We start from the raw sequence: 22,588 nt of genomic DNA, 5'->3' as shown, positions 1-22,588 counted from the left end.
TAAAGAAACTCCAGTGTTTCACTGACACGTGGCTCTAGACCTCACATGCCAGACTGTGGATAAATTTTCAGGTGAATATATAGATATTGTTGCGCCCCAAATTCTCCGCTTTCGTTCAAACCGTAAAAGTCATCTAACACGGATTTATATCGGTCCGTTAAATGGTATAGACATAATTTTTTGGATAAATTAAAAATAAATACAATGAGCTTTGCCGGTGTCTGGACAACAGACAAGTAAGACGCATACACCCTGGGCCCATCCAAAACATTTTCAGGACCGCTCCTTCCTTCCTACTTTCTCTCGTTCCTTCTTTCTCTCTTGCCTCACAAGATGAGTGATCTTCACGATGAGTTCATCCGTATGAGTGAGTCTACATGCCTAGAATCGTTATACAGATCCTGCAAGACTGTGACTGCAGTGTTTGGTCCTGAGTATTTGAGAGAGCCGACTGCTGCAGACACAGCCCGCTTGTGGGCAACCAATGCCAGCGGGGGCTTTCCATGGATGCTTGGCAGCATAGACTGCATGCACTGGGTATGGAAGAAATGCCCTTCTGCTTGGCAAGGCCAGTACAGGGGCCATGTCAAGGCTTGCACTATCATACTTGAGGTCGTGGCCTCACAAGATCTCTGGATCTCGCATTCTTTTTTTGACATGGCCGGGTCGTACAATGATATCAACGTGCTTCAGCGGTCGCCGGGGTTTGCATGACTTGCCGAAGGCAACAGCCCGCCGATCAATGTTAACATCAACGATCACAACTACAACAAAGGATACTATCTAGCTGACGAAATCTATGCACAGTGGACCACTATTGTGAAGACAATCTCCAATCCCGTGCTAGAGAAGAGAAAAAGATATACCCAAGAGCAAGAGAGTGCTAGGAAGGATGTCGAGCGTGCCTTTGGTGTTCTGCAATCTCGATGGGGCATGGTTCGGTATCATGCTAGAACTTGGAGCACCAAGAAGATGTGGGAAGTGATGACTTCTTGTGTGATCATGCACAATATGATCGTAGAGGATGAGCGTCCGAAATGTCTACACGATCAAGTTTTTGAATTTCAAGGTGGCAATGTGGTGCCTCAATATGACGGAGAAGCGGCATCGTTTGCATAGTTCATCCAATTTCATCATTAAATACGTGATCTGAAAACTTATATTCAATTACAAAATGATTTGATTGAGCATGTATGTGGGATCATGTTGGCAATCAGTACTCGTCGTCCACGATCTCTCTCTCTCGTCTGCTAAAAGAAACGACAAGTTGTATGCGCGAGTGAGCGGGAGCGGATAGGGCATGCAGTCACGACCACGTTCCGGTGCTGGGCGCGGCTGCTGCATCCTCGATCACGAGTGTGTGCATCAGTGCATGGGACCATGCATGCAAAGATCAGGCAAGACGGCAACGGAATCGCCAGCCATGCATAGCATTAACAGTCAATCTATTCCGGCCGTCGTCAAGCATCATTCCCTTCACGCTGACGTTTGGGCCCACGCAAGCCGAATGGAGGGTCCAAATGCACAAAGGACAGATCACGGATTGGATCGCTTGCCCATTGTTTGTTGCTCGATCGTGCATCGGTGCATGCAAAACCCGATTCCGTCCCCGCGCCCATCGTTATCGTCAGCGTGGAACACACATGCCGTGGATCCATCTCGAGCAGGATATATGCTTCAATTATTCGCTATCGTCTACCAACCAAATGGCCCCAATTAGCACGGGGCCAGTACTGTCCCCAGGCTTCACGGGTCACTGCTTTGATCCTCTTTTTCCAGCACACGTTAGATGAAACATAAATACCATTCTGATCTTCTCCTAGTTTCCTTCCCCTGATCCTAACACAAAAACATTTGTTCAGGTCCAATTAAATTGTTTATTTCTCACGGTGCGTCCGTTTAGGTAAGAGTCACTCAATGTATAATAGACAAAACTGATGTTGGATAATTTTGAATGAAATTATAGAAGGCCCAGCTAGCAACGGCTAGAATTCATCTAGAATGTCATGGGCCATTTCCAACGCCCATTCTATCCTATCTGAATCAACTGAGCATCCGTATGCATAATTCTTTACCTAATAATAAAGAGACTATCGATTCTGTCGGAATTTCCACCACGGCCGTTTTACACAAAAACCCTTCTGTTTTTAGGAAATCAACCCGCAGTCCTTTTTCTTTAAAGAAAATAACGTTTCACTTTACAGAAAAAATCCCTTTTTGCTCTCAGCGCCTTATCCACACACGCTCGCTCCGGTGGCCAGAGGTGGGTTGCGCGAAGAGCAGAGAAGTTGGCGGCGGAGGAGATCCTCCCGGCGGCGGTCGGGCGTGGGGCCGCAATTAGGCAGGGCGGCGCTGGGGAGGTCGTTCCGCTGGCCACACACGCTCGCTCCGCTGGCGAGAGGTGGGTTGCGCGAAGAGCAGATAAGTTGCGGCGGGGCGATGTGGATCCTATAGGGACGGCCTGGATCTAGACGGGGTTGAGGAGGGCGGCGCTCCCAGGGGTTCACTGTTGGACTTGAGCTCGGTACAACATCCATGGCAGCTTGAGGTCCTGTGGCAACGAGAAGAGAGGAGAAGTTAAGGGAGAGAAAGAAGAAATAGGAAGGAGGGAGAAGAAGGAGAAGGGAGCATAGGGCAGGGGCGTCGCGGCTTGCTGTTGCTGCTCGCCCGATGCAAGCGGCTCGGGCGCTCGTGCAGTTCCATGGGAGGAGCTCGTGTGGGAGGAGCTCGTGGATGGCCGGATGGATGGTAGAGAGGAAAAAGAGCAACGCTGCTGGGAGGATTGGATAAGGACATTATATTTCAAAGTAGAAAAAATTTAAATATGAATTAATGTTAATGGGGATTTCGGGGAGAGAAGAAGAACGATAGGACAATACGTGGACGCATGGGATGGTTTACAATGTTCCCCGTTGTAACCCATGGGCATTTGTGCTAGCAAATCTCTAAAAAAGAACGGATGGAGTAGAGTTCTAAAATAAAAAAAAGCGGAGATAGCAACATATATACCATTCCCAAGGAGACGCGGAGGTGCTCGGCGGCGACGAGGGTCGGCGGGCGGCGTTGGGCGTCGGGCCGAGCGGCGACAGCGTGCGTCGGGCAGGCGGCGGCGGGCGGGGTGGCAACGAGCAGCATTAGGCGTCGGGCGGGGCGGCATCGGGGATCGAGAGGAGAGACGACTGGTGGCGTTCGGGATTGTGAGAGTGAGGACGACCGATAAAGGTTTTTTTACTGCGTTGAGAGCCGATAGTGCTGGCACAACGGCATGCCCAATGTGCAACACTATCACTAAGCTAATAGCTATGTTGTACGAATTTGTCCCATGCCGTCACTATTTAAAAATACTAGTGCTGGCGTCGGCTAGAAATGACGCGCCACCAACGTAAGTTGTGGCTATCCATTTCTTCACTAGTGAACCATCTCTTTACTATTCTCAGTTATCACATATGCACCCATCCAATTATCAAACAGTAAGAGCATCTCCAACAGCAGCAGAAAAAAATTGCGCCCAATAAAATTTTTAGCGGTAGCACTTTTAAAGCGCGGAGACCGGAGTATCTACAACAGACGCGCGCTAGTGGGGCGTCCAATCCAGCCCAATCCAGCGACCCTACCGACAACAGCACAGAGTTTGCTACGTGCGCTTTTTTAGCACGCGCACTGTTTTGTTGGGTCTGTTGGAGCTGTCCGGCGCCCGGAAAACAAACCTTTTAGTGCGCGGAGCACTTTTTGGACGCCTATTGAAGATGCTCTAACAATGCTACCTCTTGCTTCGGACTCCAAAAAAATGCTCTCTTTAATTTTCTCGACATTATTCTTCACGGCCCTCTCTTCCATGCTCTGCATTTCTTGTGGATCAATCTCTGAAAATTCAACCTCACGTTTCACAATTGTATCTCTCTCTATGTCCCTCACACTACCATCAACTAGCTTTGTCTTAGATGGAAAAAATTGAACAGTGAATTCGAATGTCCAAGCACCATAGCCCTTGTTTATCAATTTTCTTTGTTGACGATCGTTCCCCTCATTTTAACCACCTAGTCGCATAGGGACTATTATTGCCATAAAAAACGACGCACACGAGCTATTCACCTGTGCGGATGCAATGGAGGAGGACGAAGCCATAGAGGGGCCTGGTGAGGGGAGCGGGGAGCAGGAACTCGTTGCCCATGAGCTTCATGACGGCGCCGCCAGGCTGCCAAGCGTAAAAAAAGTAGTCGTCCGAGGGCTCGTTTGTAGGGCTGATGAAGAGCCTTGGCCGGCCGGCAGCTGACTGGTAGTTTGCTCGCCTGAGGTGGAGCTCGACGATCAGCGCCGACGAGAGCGTGGCATGCCAGGAACGAGAGACGCAGCGGAAGCAGCCGGCAGGAAGGAGAGGATCTCCCTGGCAACGTTGTTTGGGAATGACGACCAGGCTGCCCGGGCATCATCATCGTGCTGGTTTTTCTGTTCGTACGGCGCCATCAATCTCGTTGTGTTTAATTATTTGTCGTAGCTTCCGATGATGGCCCCCGATCGATCTGTTGCGTGGCTCAATCTTACTATTTAAATGGCCGTGCTATGCGTTGGCCGATGGATAAGTAAAAAACATCTGCCGCTTAGGCTGATCGTTGGATTGATGCGGGGAGCGGTCCGATCTAGCTGTCCATGTGTGCCATCTCTCTTGCAACAAGAGCGGTTGCAGAAATATTTATAACTTGAATGTGTCTAAGGCACATCTAGATATGCATAGTTATTGCATAACTAAATAACTAAATTAAATTAAAAAAACCACACAAATCTTCACGTAACATCAATGATATAGGACTTAGATGTGCAATACTTATATGTGATATATATGTGTTTTAACAAAACCGTTAACATAAGTTCTGTTGTACAAACATTTATAATAGAGATGATGTTGTGGAATTTTTTGCAACAAAGATGATGTTGTACAAGAAATTTATAGTTTTTTTTGCAATAGAGGTAATGTTGTAGATATTTTTGCAACAAAGATCATGTTACAGAAAGCATCTACAGATTTTTTTTGCAACAAATGTTATGTTATATAATTTTTTTGCAACACAAATCATGTTGCTGGAATTGTTGCAATACCTCAAGGAGGCAAAAGCCATGGATGGAGGCAACGGCGGATGCGGCCCCAATGGCGGCGTGCCTCGCAAAACCGGGTGGTGAAGCTGGCTTCAAATCCTGCCGGACCTTGTCTAGTCGAGCCATCGCTGCTGCCGAACATCACCGCCTCCTACCAGCGCGTCGTCCTCGTCGGATCTAGCTGGAATCTTCACCGCAGTGACACTCCCAGTCGCACGAGTCTTTCTTCCCCATCGCTCTTGGATGTCCCGGCCTCCTGCCCATACGCCATACTCGTCAGATCCGACGAGATCCGGCGGTAATCCTCGCCGACGTTGCCCTCCCTGCCACACAAGTCTTCGCCCCGCCGCGAGATCTAGCTAGGCAGTTGCAAACTCTTTTCTCTGGAACAAAGCCCCAGACACAAAGGAATTGCTCTCGACCCGTCTCATTGATCAACAGCCAATATGATGGATAAGGGGGCGGCGAACGCTCGCACCGGATCAGCCAATAGAAGGTAAGTGTTTTCCTATTTAAATAGGTAAGAAGTCCAGGTTTGATATGTCTGAAGCAGGAATCATGGCTGTGTACGTAGACGTAGCAAGTTGGAACGGTGGATTCACGAAGGGAAACGTTTCGCGACGATTGCTCGTCTCGCGGTCGGCTTTACGGGTTCACACAGCGGTATCTATATGCCGCTCTCTCCGACAAACAGTCATCGTTTCGCACAAGCTAGCCTTCGACTGGGCCGACACATGAAGGCAACAAACATGTATTGTAGCTTCAAACAAATTCTACTTCACACGGAATCGAACCATGGATCTTGTATTACATACCAAACGCTGTAACCTACCGAGCTAGCGAGTATTACTCATGAGTCAGCAACGTCAATTTTCATGAACAAATCTAGAACGCAGATCTGAATTATTTTTGAAATGTAGAATACAATTTAAAAAAAAAAGAAAACTGTGTGTTTTGTGAAGCACAAATAGTTTTAAAATGTTCGAATGTTTTTAAAAAATGAAACATTTTAGAAAAGCAGGAACATTTTTCGGAAATCATGATAATTTTATTTGAAAATCGGAACAATTTCTATAGTTCCAAAACAAAATTGGGCAAACGCGAACATTTTTAAAAATCCGTACTAAAAATACAATTCTTTCCATATTTTTGAACAAAAGTTTGAAACAGGGACATGTTTTGAAACTAAAAACAACATGATGATTATAAAACACATGTGAGCAATTTTTTTAAAAAAACTGGATTTTTTTAATACTTGATCAACTTTATGAATTTGTTTTTCAAAACAATATATTTTCTGATTTTCATCGTCTTTCTTGAAGAAAGAACATTTTTTTTAATTTGTAAACATTTTGATGAACTGAAATAAAATTGAAAAACCAACAATTATTTTAGTAGGTGAACATTTTTTGGATTCATGAATAAAATTTGAAATCATAAGTTTTTCTATTTTACATTAAAAAACATTTTTCAAATTTCTGAAAGTTTTTTCTGAAAAACAAAATAGGAAAAAGATAAGAAACATAAAACATTTTCTGGCATTTTTTGTAATCCGAATTCAGAAAATACACAAACATTTTTTTTGCAAAAACCAAGCAGTTTCCTAAAACGTGAAACATTTCCTGAAAGTTGAACATTTTCCAAAATTGTTATTTTGTTCTAAACAAGAAACATTTTCTGAAATACGTAAACATTTTCTGAAATACTAAAATTGTTCTTATACTACGAACAAATTATTCAAATGAGAATATATTTTGAAACTCCTGTACATTTTATGAATGCCATTAAGAGCTAATTTTGATCAATATAACAATTTTCAAATTCCCAGCATTTTTTTTCAAAACATGAACATAACAAAATTTGAAAGCGAGAACATTGTTTTGGAAATTACTGAACAATTTATAAGACACGAGCATTTTTGAAGTTGTCAACACAATATTAAAACAAGAATATATTTTGAAATACCTGAAAGGCTTTTTGAAACATGATTTTCTTAATTTTTGAATTTTCTTTGAAAGCATGAACATTTTTTGAAATTCCTGATTTTTCCTTCAAATTGGGAGCAAATTTTGAAAACAAGAATATGTTATAAAATAACGGGAAAATAGTCAAACTTTTCAAACAAAATAAAGACGAAAATAAAAAATAAAAAGAGGAAAGAAATGAAAACAGAAAACAAAAGAAAAAAATGAAAATTAAAAAGAAAAATAAACAGCAAAAAAAGGAAAAGATGGGGAAATAGAAAAAGAAAATTAAACAGAAAAAATTGCTACAACCGTGCTCACCGTAGCTGCAACCGGCGATGCCCTCTCGAGAATTTTGCTGCAACCATGCTAACCGGAGCTGCAATCAGCGACGCCGTTGGATGATTTGCTATAACCATGCTCGCACATGCCACACCTGTGCTCACCGGAGTTGCAAACAACGATGGCGTCGTCGGATGGTTTTTGCTACAACCATGATCGCACATGTTACAACCGTACTCACCGGAGCTGCAACCTTATTCAACTCCCGAGGCAATAAATGGTACAATCTATCTTTCATTCGACTTGTATAATGCATATAGAATAAGATACATGCATGATCATTAATTCCTTCATTTTCATTAAATGTGGCGTCAGATTCAAAGTATTTAACTCAAGTGGAAAGAAAACTGCTTGAAAGAGGATTCAAACCCATGTCTATGCAATAGCTATTGAGCCTAATTACAAACTAAGCCATATTTCGTTGTTATACATTGTAGATAAGCAATGTTGTTTGAACCTTTCTTATATTTTCCATATCAGAACAAATAATAAAAATTAGCTTGGTAACTTCGGCATGACGAACATGATAAATATGGTACGAGCAAGATAATAACTATACCAAGATAAGATTGCTAACTATAGTACGAAAAGGTTAAAGCATGGTGTAGTTATAATGCATACTGTGCGTATATTACCTTGCTATTAACACTAGTAGAAAAATGTCCATTTGTCCCGGTTTCAGAGGCTCATTAGCGCCGCTTACGGAACCAGGAGTAAAGTGTCGGGACTAAAGCCCAAAACATTTAGTCCCGGTTCGCTTACCAACCGGACCGAAGGGTCTCCACGTGGCCGCTACGGGGAGCCCGGGCATGAGGGCCTTTAGTTCCGGTTGGTCACACCAACCGGGACAACATGTTATCCACGCGTCAGCATCTGGTAGGAGCTGGGATATTTTTTTTTGGAATGGGGGGGGGGGGGGGGGGTTGGGGGAGGGGGGTTGGAGGGTTAATTTAGTGGTTTCATATTGTGTTAGCTAGTTAATAGAGAGAAGTGTCCTCTCTTTCTCCATGCTTGGTCGACGCTAGCTACTATACATATAGAGAGAACATGACGCTAGCTAATAATAAAATGAAGGAAATCATTTACAGTCCCTAACATATTTTACAATATAACATCTTTTACAATGCCGAACATCATCTACCTAAGATCCAATCACAAATAGCTCACATGGTATTCTCCGTCTTTAGGTATGACGTGGTCAAGAAAGAATCCCACCAATTCCTATTGAATTGCTCGTATGCCATCATGTGATAGGGGTTCATCCCGCTTCTTCCAGATCTAATTTAAAGAAGGGGGTTAATACATGCATATATATGAAGAAAACACAACACAATTGATGGTAATATATAAAATAAAATTGTGAATATTATTTACGTACTTCAAATTGTTTGTCAAAGGTGCCCTGCCCAGATGTCGAAAGGCGAAAGAACTCGCATACGTAGTATGCACATTTTTCAGTCTCAGCTACCTGGTACAAGCACTTTACGAGAATAGAGTTCAATCAAACTGATAAGCAAGCATGGTAATGATATATTGATTAAAAATTGAATCAATTAGAGATGCGCGGAACTAGCTAGTACTACTTACTAGGGGGTGCGTAAGTTGCAACTCTTTGTTTAGACCGGGAGACTTTGAGGTGAACTTCTTCCAAACCCTGTCACGCAAAGAAAATGATTACTTGATATCAAGAAATTAACGAAAATTGCATGCATGTATGATCCCGGTATTGACCGAACTTACTTCTTAAGCATTGCAGTCATGTCCGTATAATCCTCGGGATCTTTACGTCTCGAGTCAAAGACAGTTACTTTTGCTCCGTCAAGCTTAATGGATAGCAGAATAAAGTGATAACTGCACACGCATATATAACTCATCAATTACATTTACTTAACCTCGAGTAAGCGAAACCAAGTATACAGAGAAGGCAACAACACTCACTTGAATTTGTAAGGAAAGAGTATTTCCCTTTTGTTTTGATTTGCAAGCAACGAGTTTAGCAAGCTAACCTCGGTCTCTTTGGTTTCATTTCGTACCGACAATACATTTACGGCTTGTGGGCTAATGAACCCAACGTCGAAGATTCCTGCTTTTTTTTAATTCGACAATCTTCAATCTGCATAATATATATAGTAAGGATACTTATATATACATGCAATGAACGAGCTGAGTTAGAGACTTAACTATAGAAGTAATACTTACAAACAGTAGGAAGTCAGGAGTTGTCTGTCGAGGGCCAGTTGATTGTATAACTGAAATAACTCCTCAAATTGAACAAGCAGCACCGAAGTTCCAATAAAATCGTGATCTTTTTTCACTCTCATATAGATAGTGTATTTCCGAGTCTCCTTGAAGATGTTCATGTACCACTCATGCAATTCGTGTTGGGGAATGTCGCATGGGAAACAAAAATTTTCCTACGCGCACGAAGACCTATCATGGTGATGTCCATCTACGAGAGGGGATGAGTGATCTACGTACCCTTGTAGATCGTACAGCAGAAGTGTTAGAGAACGCGGTTGATGTAGTGGAACGTCCTCACGTCCCTCGATCCGCCCCGCGAACAATCCCGCGATCAGTCCCACGATCTAGTACCGAACGGACGGCACCTCCGCGTTCAGCACACGTACAACTCGATGATGATCTCGGCCTTCTTGATCCAGCAAGAGAGACGGAGAGGTAGAAGAGTTCTCCGGCAGCGTGACGGCGCTCCGGAGGTTGGTGATGATCTTGTCTCAGCAGGGCTCCGCCCGAGCTCCGCAGAAACGCGATCTAGAGGAAAAACTATGGAGGTATGTGGTCGGGCAGCCGTGAGAAAGTCGTTTTAAATCTGCCCTAAAAGCCCCATATATATAGGAGGAGGGAGGGGGACCTTGCCTTGGGGTCCAAGGGACCCTCAAGGGGTCGGCCGAGCAAAGGGGGGGAGGACTCCCCCCCCCCCAAACCGAGTTGGACTTGGTTTGGTGGGAGGAGTCCCCCTCCCTTCCCACTTCCTCCCTCTTTTTTTTTCTTTTCCTTTGATTCTTTGTTCTTGGCGCATAGACCCCCTTGGGGCTGTCCCACCAGCCCACTAAGGGCTGGTGTGTCTCCCCAAAGCCTATGGGCCTCCCCGGGGTGGGTTGCCCCCCCGGTGAACTCCCGGAACCCATTCGTCATTCCCGGTACATTCCCGGTAACTCCGAAAACCTTCCGGTAATCAAATGAGGTCATCCTATATATCAATCTTCGTTTCCGGACCATTCCGAAAACCCTCGTGACGTCCGTGATCTCATCCGGGACTCCGAACAACATTCGGTAACCAACCATATAACTCAAATACGCATAAAACAACGTCGAACCTTAAGTGTGCAGACCCTGCGGGTTCGAGAACTATGTAGACATGACCCGAGAGACTCCTCGGTCAATATCCAATAGCGGGACCTGGATGCCCATATTGGATCCTACATATTCTACGAAGATCTTACCGTTTGAACCTCAGTGCCAAGGATTCGTATAATCCCGTATGTCATTCCCTTCGTCCTTCGGTATGTTACTTGCCCGAGATTCGATCGTCAGTATCCGCATACCTATTTCAATCTCGTTTACCGGCAAGTCTCTTTACTCGTTCCGTAATACAAGATCCCGCAACTTACACTAAGTTACATTGCTTGCAAGGCTTGTGTGTGATGTTGTATTACCGAGTGGGCCCCGAGATACCTCTCCGTCACACGGAGTGACAAATCCCAGTCTTGATCCATACTAACTCAACTAACACCTTCGGAGATACCTGTAGAGCATCTTTATAGTCACCCAGTTATGTTGCGACGTTTGATACACACAAAGCATTCCTCCGGTGTCAGTGAGTTATATGATCTCATGGTCATAGGAATAAATACTTGACACGCAGAAAACAGTAGCAACAAAATGACACGATCAACATGCTACGTCTATTAGTTTGGGTCTAGTCCATCACGTGATTCTCCCAATGACGTGATCCAGTTATCAAGCAACAACACCTTGTTCATAATCAGAAGACACTGACTATCATCGATCAACTGGCTAGCCAACTAGAGGCATGCTAGGGACGGTGTTTTGTCTATGTATCCACACATGTAAATGAGTCTTGATTCAATACAATTATAGCATGGATAATAAACTATTATCTTGATACAGGAATTATAATAATAACTATACATTTATTATTGCCTCTAGGGCATAATTCCAACAGTCTCCCACTTGCACTAGAGTCAATAATCTAGCCCTCACATCACCATGTGAATTACATTGTAATAAATCTAACACCCATACAGTTCTGGTGTCGATCATGTTTTGGCCGTGGAAGAGGTTTAGTCAGCGGGTCTGCTACATTCAGATCCGTGTGCACTTTGCATATATTTACGTCCTCCTCCTCGACGTAGTCGCGGATGAGGTTGAAGCGTCGTTTGATGTGTCTGGTCTTCTTGTGAAACCTTGGTTCCTTTGCTAAGGCAATGGCACCAGTGTTGTCACAGAACAAGGTTATTGGATCCAGTGCACTTGGCACCACTCCAAGATCCGTCATGAACTGCTTCATCCAGACACCCTCCTTAGCCGCCTCCGAGGCAGCCATGTACTCCGCTTCACATGTACAATCTGCTACGACGCTTTGCTTGGAACCGCACCAGCTTACTGCACCCCCATTAAGAATAAATACGTATCCGGTTTGCGACTTAGAGTCGTCCGGATCTGTGTCAAAGCTTGCATCAACGTAACCTTTTACGGCGAGCTCTTCGTCACCTCCATACACGAGAAACATCTCCTTAGTCCTTTTCAGGTACTTCAGGATATTCTTGACCGCTGTCCAGTGATCCACTCCTGGATTACTCTGGAACCTGCCTGCCATACTTATGGCCAGGCTAACATCCGGTCTAGTGCACAGCATCGCATACATGATAGAACCTATGGCTGAAGCATAGGGGACGGAGCGCATATGCTCGCTATCTTCATCAATTGCTGGGCACTGAGTCTTACTCAATCTCGTACCTTGTAACACTGGCAAGAACCCTTTCTTGGACTGTTCCATTTTGAACCTTTTCAAAACTTTATCAAGGTATGTGCTTTGTGAAAGTCCTATCAGGCGTTTTGACCGATCCCTATAGATCTTAATGCCTAGAATGTAAGCAGCTTCTCCTAGGTCCTTCATAGAGAAACTTTTATTCAAGTAACCTTTTATGCTCTCCAAAAGCTCTACGTTGTTTCCAATCAGTAATATGTCATCCACAATAATATTAGAAACGCCACAGAGCTCCCACTCACTTTCTTGTAAATACAAGATTCTCCAACCACTTGTATAAACCCAAATGCTTTGATCACCTCATCAAAGAATTTGTTCCAACTCCGAGATGCTTGCACCAGTCCATAAATGGATCACTGGAGCTTGTACACCTTGTCAGCATTTTTAGGATCGACAAAACCTTCGGGTTGCATCATATACAACTCTTCCTTAAGGAAACCGTTAAGGAACGCCGTTTTGACATCCATCTGCCAGATTTCATAATCGAAAAATGCAGCTATTGCTAACATGATTCTGACGGACTTAAGCATCGCTACGGGTGAGAAGGTCTCATCGTAGTCAACTCGTGGAACTTGTGAAAAACCCTTTGCCACAAGTCGAGCTTTATAAACGGTAACATTACCGTCAGCGTCCGTCTTCTTCTTAAAGATCCATTTGTTCTGAATAGCCTTGCGGCCCCCAGGTAGTATCTCCAAAGTCCACACTTTGTTCTCATAGATGGATCCTATCTCGGATTTCATGGCTTCTAGCCATTTGTTGGAATCTGGGCCCACCATTGCTTCTTCATAACTTGCAGGTTCATTGTTGTCTAACAACATGATTGATAAGACGGGATTAGCGTACCACTTTGGAGCAGCGCGTGATCTCGTCGACCTGCGTGGTTCAACAGAAACTTGAACTGGAGTTTCATGATCATCATCATTAACTTCCTCCTCAACCGGCGTCGCAATGACAGAGGTTTCCCCTTGCCTGCGCCACCATCCAGAGGGATGAGAGGTTCGACAACCTCGTCAAGTTCTATCTTCCTCCCACTCAATTCTCTCGAGAGAAACTCCTTCTCGAGAAAAGTTCCGTTCTTAGCAACAAACACTTTGCCCTCGGATTTGAGGTAGAAGGTGTACCCAACTGTCTCTTTTGGGTAACCTATGAAGACGCACTTTTCCGCTTTGGGTTCCAGCTTTTCAGGCTGAAGCTTTTTGACATAAGCATCACATCCCCAAACTTTAAGAAACGACAACTTTGGTCTTTTGCCATACCACAGTTCGTATGGTGTCGTCTCAACGGATTTTGATGGTGCCCTATTTAAAGTGAATGCAGCTGTTTCCAATGCATAACCCCAAAATGATAACGGCAAATCAGTAAGAGACATCATAGATCGCACCATCTCTAACAAAGTACGATTACGACGTTCGGACACACCATTACGCTGTGGTGTTCCAGGTGGTGTTAACTGCGAAACAATTCCACATTGTCTTAAGTGAGTACCAAACTCGAAACTCAGATATTCAACCCCCACGATCAGACCGTAGGAACTTGATCTTCTTGTTACGATGATTTTCCACTTCACTCTGAAATTGCTTGAACTTTTCAAACGTTTCAGACTTGTGCTTCATTAAGTAGACATAACCATATCTACTTAAATCATCAGTGAAGGTGAGAAAATAACGATATCCGCCGCGTGCCTCCACGCTCATTGGACCACACACATCGGTATGTATGATTTCCAACAAGTCACTTGCACGCTCCATTTTTCCGGAGAACGGAGTCTTAGTCATCTTGCCCATGAGGCATGGTTCGCACGTGTCAAGTGAATCAAAGTCAAGTGACTCCAAAAGTCCATCAGCATGGAGTTTCTTCATGCGCTTTACACCAATATGACCCAAGCGGCAGTGCCACAAAAATATGGCGCTATCATTGTTTACTCTAACTCTTTTGGTCTCAATGTTATGTATATGCGTATCGCTATCAAGATTCAATATGAACAATCCTCTCACATTCGGTGCATGACCATAAAAGATGTTACTCATAGAAATAGAACAACCATTATTCTCAGACTTAAAAGAGTAACCATCTCGCAATAAACAAGATCCAGATATAATGTTCATGCTCAACGCAGGCACTAAATAACAATGATTTAAGTTCATCACTAATCCTGATGGTAGTTGAAGTGACACTGTGCCGACGGCGATTGCATCAACCTTGGAACCGTTTCCTACGCGCATCGTCACTTCGTCTTTCGCCAGCCTTCGTCTATTCCGCAGTTCCTGCTTCGAGTTGCAAATGTGAGCAACAGAACCGGTATCAAATACCCAGGCACTACTACGAGAGCCGGTTAAGTACACATCAATAACATGTATATCAAATATACCTGATTTTTCTTTGCCCGCCTTCTTATCTGCCAGATACTTGGGGCAATTGCGCTTCCAGTGACCCATACCCTTGCAATAGAAGCACTCTGTTTTAGGCTCAGGTCCAGCTTTGGGTTTCTTTGGCGGATTGGCAACAGGCTTGCCGCTCTTCTTCGAATTGCCCTTCTTGCCTTTGCCGTTTCTCTTGAAACTAGTGGTCTTGCTCACCATCAACACTTGATGCTCTTTACGGAGTTCAGACTCTGCGACTTTCAGCATCGCAAACAACTCGCCGGGAGACTTGTTCATCCCTTGCATGTTGTAGTTCAACACAAAGCCTTTATAGCTTGGCGGCAGTGATTGAAGGATTCTGTCAGTGATAACTTCTTGCGGGAGTTTAATCCCCAGTTTAGCTAGACGGTTTGAGTACCCAGACATTTTGAGCACATGTTCACTGACAGACGAGTTTTCCTCCATCTTGCAAGCATATAATTTATCGGAGGTCTCATACCTCTCGATCCGGGCATTCTTCTGAAAGATAAACTTCAACTCCTGGAATATCTCAAATGCTCCATGACGCTCAAAGCGACGTTGAAGTCCCGGTTCTAAGCCATACAAGACTGCACATTGAACTATTGAGTAGTCCTCCTTACGCGCTAACCAAGCGTTCTCAACATCCTGATCAGCCGTAGTGGGTGGTTCATCTCCTAGCGCAGCATTAAGGACATAATCCTTCTTTCCAGCTTGTAAGATTAGCTTAAGATTACGAGCCCAGTCTACAAAGTTGCTTCCATCATCTTTCAACTTAGCTTTCTCTAGGAACGTATTAAAATTCAGGATGACACTTGCGTGAGCCATGATCTACAACACAAATATATTCAAAGTGGACTTAGACTATGTTCAAGATAATTAGAGTTCAACTTAATCAAATTATATGCTAAACTCCCACTCAAAAAGTACATCTCTCTAGTCATTTGAGTGGTTCATGATCCACTTACACTATCCCAAGTCCGATCATCACGTGAGTCGAGAGTAGTTTCAGTGGTAAGCATCCCTATGCTAATCATATCAACTATATGATTCATGATCGACCTTTCGGTCTCATGTGTTCCGAGGCCATGTCTGCACATGCTAGGCTCGTCAAGCCTAACCCGAGTGTTCCGCGTGCGCAACTGTTTTGCACCCGTTGTATGTGAACGTTGAGTCTATCACACCCGATCATCACGTGGTGTCTCGAAACGACGAACTGTAGCAACGGTGCACAGTCGGGGAGAACACAATTTCGTCTTGAAATTTTAGTGAGAGATCACCTCATAATGCTACCGTCGTTCTAAGCAAAATAAGGTGCATAAAAGGATTAACATCACATGCAATTCATAAGTGACATGATATGGCCATCATCACGTGCTTCTTGATCTCCATCACCAAAGCACCGGCACGATCTTCTTGTCACCGGCGCCACACCATGATCATCCATCAACGTGTTGCCATCGGGGTTGTCGTGCTACTCATGCTATTACTACTAAAGCTACATCCTAGCAAAATAGTAAACGCATCTGCAAGCACAAACGTTAGTATAAAGACAACCCTATGGCTCCTGCCGGTTGCCGTACCATCGACGTGCAAGTCGATATTTCTATTACAACATGATCATCTCATACATCCAATATATCACATCACATCATTGGCCATATCACATCACAATCATACCCTGCAAAAACAAGTTAGACGTCCTCTAATTTTGTTGTTGCATGTTTTACGTGGTGACCAAGGGTATCTAGTAGGATTGCATCTTACTTACGCAAACACCACAACGGAGATATATGAGTTGCTTTTTAACCTCATCCAAGGACCTCCTCGGTCAAATCCGATTCAACTAAAGTTGGAGAAACCGTCACTTGTCAGTCATCTTTGAGCAAAGGGGGTTACTCGTAACGATGAAACCAGTCTCCCGTAAGCGTACGAGTAATGTCGGTCCAAGCCGCTTCAATCCAACAATACCGCGGAATCAAGAAAAGACTAAGGAGGGCAGCAAAACGCACATCACCGCCCACAATACCTTTTGTGTTCTACTCGAGAAGACATCTACGCATGAACCTAGCTCATGATGCCACTGTTGGGGAATGTCGCATGGGAAACAAAAATTTTCCTACGCGCACGAAGACCTATCATGGTGATGTCCATCTACGAGAGGGGATGAGTGATCTACGTACCCTTGTAGATCGTACAGCAGAAGCGTTAGAGAACGCGGTTGATGTAGTGGAACATCCTCACGTCCCTCGATCCGCCCCGCGAACAATCCCGCGATCAGTCCCACGATCTAGTACCGAACGGACGGCACCTCCGCGTTCAGCACACGTACAGCTCGACGATGATCTCGGCCTTCTTGATCCAGCAAGAGAGACGGAGAGGTAGAAGAGTTCTCCGGCAGCGTGACGGCGCTCCGGAGGTTGGTGATGATCTCGTCTCAGCACGGCTCCGCCCGAGCTCCGCAGAAACACGATCTAGAGGAAAAACTATGGAGGTATGTGGTCGGGCAGCCGTGAGAAAATCGTCTCAAATCTTCCCTAAAAGCCCCATATATATAGGAGGAGGGAGGGGGGCCTTGCCTTGGGGTCCAAGGGACCCTCAAGGGGTGGGCCGAGCCAAGGGGGGGAGGACTCCCCACCCCCAAACCGAGTTGGACTTGGTTTGGTGGGAGGAGTCCCCCTCCCTTCCCACTTCCTCCCTCTTTTTTTTTTCTTTTCCTTTGATTCTTTGTTCTTGGCGCATAGACCCCCTTGGGGCTTTCCCACCAGCCCACTAAGGGCTGGTGTGTCTCCCCAAAGCCTATGGGCCTCCCCGGGGTGGGTTGCCCCCCCGGTGAACTCCCGGAACCCATTCGTCATTCCCGGTACATTCCCGGTAACTCCGAAAACCTTCCGGTAATCATATGAGGTCATCCTATATATCAATCTTCGTTTCCTGACCATTCCGGAAACCCTCGTGACGTCCGTGATCTCATACGGGACTCCGAACAACATTCGGTAACCAACCATATAACTCAAATACGCATAAAACAACGTCGAACCTTAAGTGTGCAGACCCTGCGGGTTCGAGAACTATGTAGACATGACCCGAGAGACTCCTCGGTCAATATCCAATAGCGGGACCTGGATGCCCATATTGGATCCTACATATTCTACGAAGATCCTATCGTTTGAACCTCAGTGCCAAGGATTCGTATAATCCCGTATGTCATTCCCTTCGTACTTCGGTATGTTACTTGCCCGAGATTCGATCGTCAGTATCTGCATACCTATTTCAATCTCGTTTACCGGCAAGTCTCTTTACTTGTTCCGTAATACAAGATCCCACAACTTACACTAAGTTACATTGCTTGCAAGGCTTGTGTGTGATGTTGTATTACCGAGTGGGCCCCGAGATACCTCTCCGTCACACGGAGTGACAAATCCCAGTCTTGATCCATACTAACTCAACTAACACCTTCGGAGATACCTGTAGAGCATCTTTATAGTCACCCAGTTACGTTGCGACGTTTGATACACACAAAGCATTCCTCCGGTGTCAGTGAGTTATATGATCTCATGGTCATAGGAATAAATACTTGACACGCAGAAAACAGTAGCAACAAAATGACACGATCAACATGCTACGTCTATTAGTTTGGGTCTAGTCCATCACGTGATTCTCCCAATGACGTGATCCAGTTATCAAGCAACAACACCTTGTTCATAATCAGAAGACACTGACTATCATCGATCAACTGGCTAGCCAACTAGAGGCATGCTAGGGACGGTGTTTTGTCTATGTATCCACACATGTAAATGAGTCTTGATTCAATACAATTATAGCATGGATAATAAACTATTATCTTGATACAGGAATTGTAATAATAACTATACATTTATTATTGCCTCTAGGGCATAATTCCAACAGTCTCCCACTTGCACTAGAGTCAATAATCTAGCCCTCACATCACCATGTGAATTACATTGTAATAAATCTAACACCCATACAGTTCTGGTGTCGATCATGTTTTGGCCGTGGAAGAGGTTTAGTCAGCGGGTCTGCTACATTCAGATCCATGTGCACTTTGCATATATTTACGTCCTCCTCCTCGACGTAGTCGCGGATGAGGTTGAAGCGTCGTTTGATGTGTCTGGTCTTCTTGTGAAACCTTGGTTCCTTTGCCAGGGCAATGGCACCAGTGTTGTCAGAGAACAAGGTTATTGGATCCAGTGCACTTGGAACCACTGCAAGATCCGTCATGAACTGCTTCATCCAGACACCCTCCTTAGCCGCCTCCGAGGCAGCCATGTACTCTGCTTCACATGTAGAATCTGCTACGACGCTTTGCTTGGAACTGCACCAGCTTACTGCACCCCCATTAAGAATAAGTACGTATCCGGTTTGCGACTTAGAGTCGTCCGGATCTGTGTCAAAGCTTGCATCGACGTAACCTTTTACGGCGAGCTCTTCGTCACCCCCATACACGAGAAACATCTCCTTAGTCCTTCTCAGGTACTTCAGGATATTCTTGACCGCCGTCCAGTGATCCACTCCTGGATTACTCTGGAACCTACCTGCCATACTTATGGCTAGGCTAACATCCGGTCTAGTGCACATCATTGCATACATGATAGAGCCTATGGCTGAAGCATAGGGGATGGAGCACATATGCTCTCTATCTTCATCAGTTGCTGGGCACTGAGTCTTACTCAATCTCGTACCTTGTAACACTGGCAAGAACCCTTTCTTGGACTATTCCATTTTGAACCTCTTCAAAACTTTATCAAGGTATGTGCTTTGTGAAAGTCCTATCAGGCGTTTTGATCTATCCCTATAGATCTTAATGCCTAGAATGTAAGCAGCTTCTCCTAGGTCCTTCATAGAGAAACTTTTATTCAAGTAACCTTTTATGCTTTCCAAAAGCTCTACGTTGTTTCCAATCAGTAATATGTCATCCACATATAATATTAGAAACGCCACAGAGCTCCCACTCACTTTCTTGTAAATACAAGATTCTCCAACCACTTGTATAAACCCAAATGCTTTGATCACCTCATCAAAGCGTTTGTTCCAACTCCGAGATGCTTGCACCAGTCCATAAATGGACCGCTGGAGCTTGCACACCTTGTCAGCATTTTTAGGATCGACAAAACCTTCGGGTTGCATCATATACAACTCTTCCTTAAGGAAACCGTTAAGGAACGCCGTTTTGACATCCATCTGCCAGATTTCATAATCGAAAAATGCAGCTATTGCTAACATGATTCTGACGGACTTAAGCATCGCTACGGGTGAGAAGGTCTCATCGTAGTCAACTCCTCGAACTTGTGAAAAAACCCTTTGCCACAAGTCGAGCTTTATAAACGGTCACATTACCGTCAGCGTCCGTCTTCTTCTTAAAGATCCATTTGTTCTGAATAGCCTTGCGGCCCTCAGGTAGTATCTCCAAAGTCCACACTTTGTTCTCATACATGGATCCTATCTCGGATTTCATGGCTTCTAGCCATTTGTTGGAATCTGGGCCCACCATTGCTTCTTCATAATTTTCAGGTTCATTGTTGTCTAACAACATGATTGATAAGACAGGATTACCGTACCACTCTGGAGCAGCGCGTGATCTCGTCGACCTGCGTGGTTCAACAGAAACTTGAACTGGAGTTTCATGATCATCATCATTAACTTCCTCCTCAACCGGCGTCGCAATGACAGAGGTTTCCCCTTGCCCTGCGCCACCATCCAGAGGGATGAGAGGTTCGACAACCTCGTCAAGTTCTATCTTCCTCCCACTCAATTCTCTCGAGAGAAACTCCTTCTCGAGAAAAGTTCCGTTCTTAGCAACAAACACTTTGCCCTCGGATTTGAGATAGAAGGTGTACCCAACTGTCTCTTTTGGGTAACCTATGAAGACGCATTTTTCCGCTTTGGGTTCCAGCTTTTGAGGCTGAAGCTTTTTGACATAAGCATCACATCCCCAAACTTTAAGAAACGACAACTTTGGTCTTTTGCCATACCACAGTTCGTATGGTGTCGTCTCAACGGATTTTGATGGTGCCCTATTTAAAGTGAATGCAGCTGTTTCCAATGCATAACCCCAAAATGATAACGGCAAATCAGTAAGAGACATAATAGATCGCACCATCTCTAACAAAGTACGATTACGACGTTCGGACACACCATTACACTGTGGTGTTCTAGGCGGTGTTAACTGCGAACCAATTCCACATTGTCTTAAGTGAGTACCAAACTCGAAACTCAGATATTCACCCCCACGATCAGACCGTAGGAACTTGATCTTCTTGTTACGATGATTTTCCACTTCACTCTGAAATTGCTTGAACTTTTCAAACGTTTCAGACTTGTGCTTCATTAAGTAGACATAACCATATCTACTTAAATCATCAGTGAAGGTGAGAAAATAACGATATCCGCCGCGTGCCTCCACGCTCATTGGACCACACACATCGGTATGTATGATTTCCAACAAGTCACTTGCACGCTCCATTGTTCCAGAGAACGGAGTCTTAGTCATCTTGCCCATGAGGCATGGTTCGCACGTGTCAAGTGAATCAAAGTCAAGTGACTCCAAAAGTCCATCAGCATGGAGTTTCTTCATGCGCTTTACACCAATATGACCCAAGCGGCAGTGCCACAAAAATATGGCGCTATCATTGTTTACTCTAACTCTTTTGGTCTCAATGTTATGTATATGCGTATCGCTATCAAGATTCAATATGAACAATCCTCTCACATTCGGTGCATGACCATAAAAGATGTTACTCATAGAAATAGAACAACCATTATTCTCAGACTTAAAAGAGTAACCGTCTCGCAATAAACAAGATCCAGATATAATGTTCATGCTCAACGCAGGCACTAAATAACAATGATTTAAGTTCATCACTAATCCCGATGGTAGTTGAAGTGACACTGTGCCGACGGCGATTGCATCAACCTTGGAACCGTTTCCTACGCGCATCGTCACTTCGTCTTTCGCCAGCCTTCGTCTATTCCGCAGTTCCTACTTCGAGTTGCAAATGTGAGCAACAGAACCGGTATCAAATACCCAGGCACTACTACGAGAGCCGGTTAAGTACACATCAATAACATGTATATCAAATATACCTGATTTTTCTTTGCCCGCCTTTTTATCTGCCAGATACTTGGGGCAATTGCGCTTCCAGTGACCCATACCCTTGCAATTGAAGCACTCTGTTTCAGGCTTAGGTCCAGCTTTGGGTTTCTTCGGCGGATTGGCAACAGGCTTGCCGCTCTTCTTCGAATTGCCCTTCTTGCCTTTGCCGTTTCTCTTGAAACTAGTGGTCTTGCTCACCATCAACACTTGATGCTCTTTACGGAGTTCAGACTCTGCGACTTTCAGCATCGCAAACAACTCGCTGGGAGACTTGTTCATCCCTTGCATGTTGTAGTTCAACACAAAGCCTTTATAGCTTGGCGGCAGTGATTGAAGGATTCTGTCAGTGATAGCTTCTTGCGGGAGTTCAATCCCCAGTTCAGCTAGACGGTTTGAGTACCCAGACATTTTGAGCACATGTTCACTGACACACGAGTTTTCCTCCATCTTGCAAGCATAGAATTTATCGGAGGTCTCATACCTCTCGATCCGGGCGTTCTTCTGAAAGATAAACTTCAACTCCTGGAACATCTCAAATGCTCCATGACGCTCAAAGCGACGTTGAAGTCCCGGTTCTAAGCCATACAAGACTGTACATTGAACTATTGAGTAGTCCTCCTTACGCGCTAACCAAGCGTTCTTAACATCCTGATCAGCCGTAGCGGGTGGT

This window comes from Hordeum vulgare, chromosome 1H, assembly GCF_904849725.1.
Source record: "Hordeum vulgare subsp. vulgare chromosome 1H, MorexV3_pseudomolecules_assembly, whole genome shotgun sequence".
Classification (NCBI taxonomy): domain Eukaryota; kingdom Viridiplantae; phylum Streptophyta; class Magnoliopsida; order Poales; family Poaceae; genus Hordeum; species Hordeum vulgare.
The sequence above is the reverse complement of the archived record's forward strand: the minus strand, read 5'-3'. Positions refer to the sequence as shown.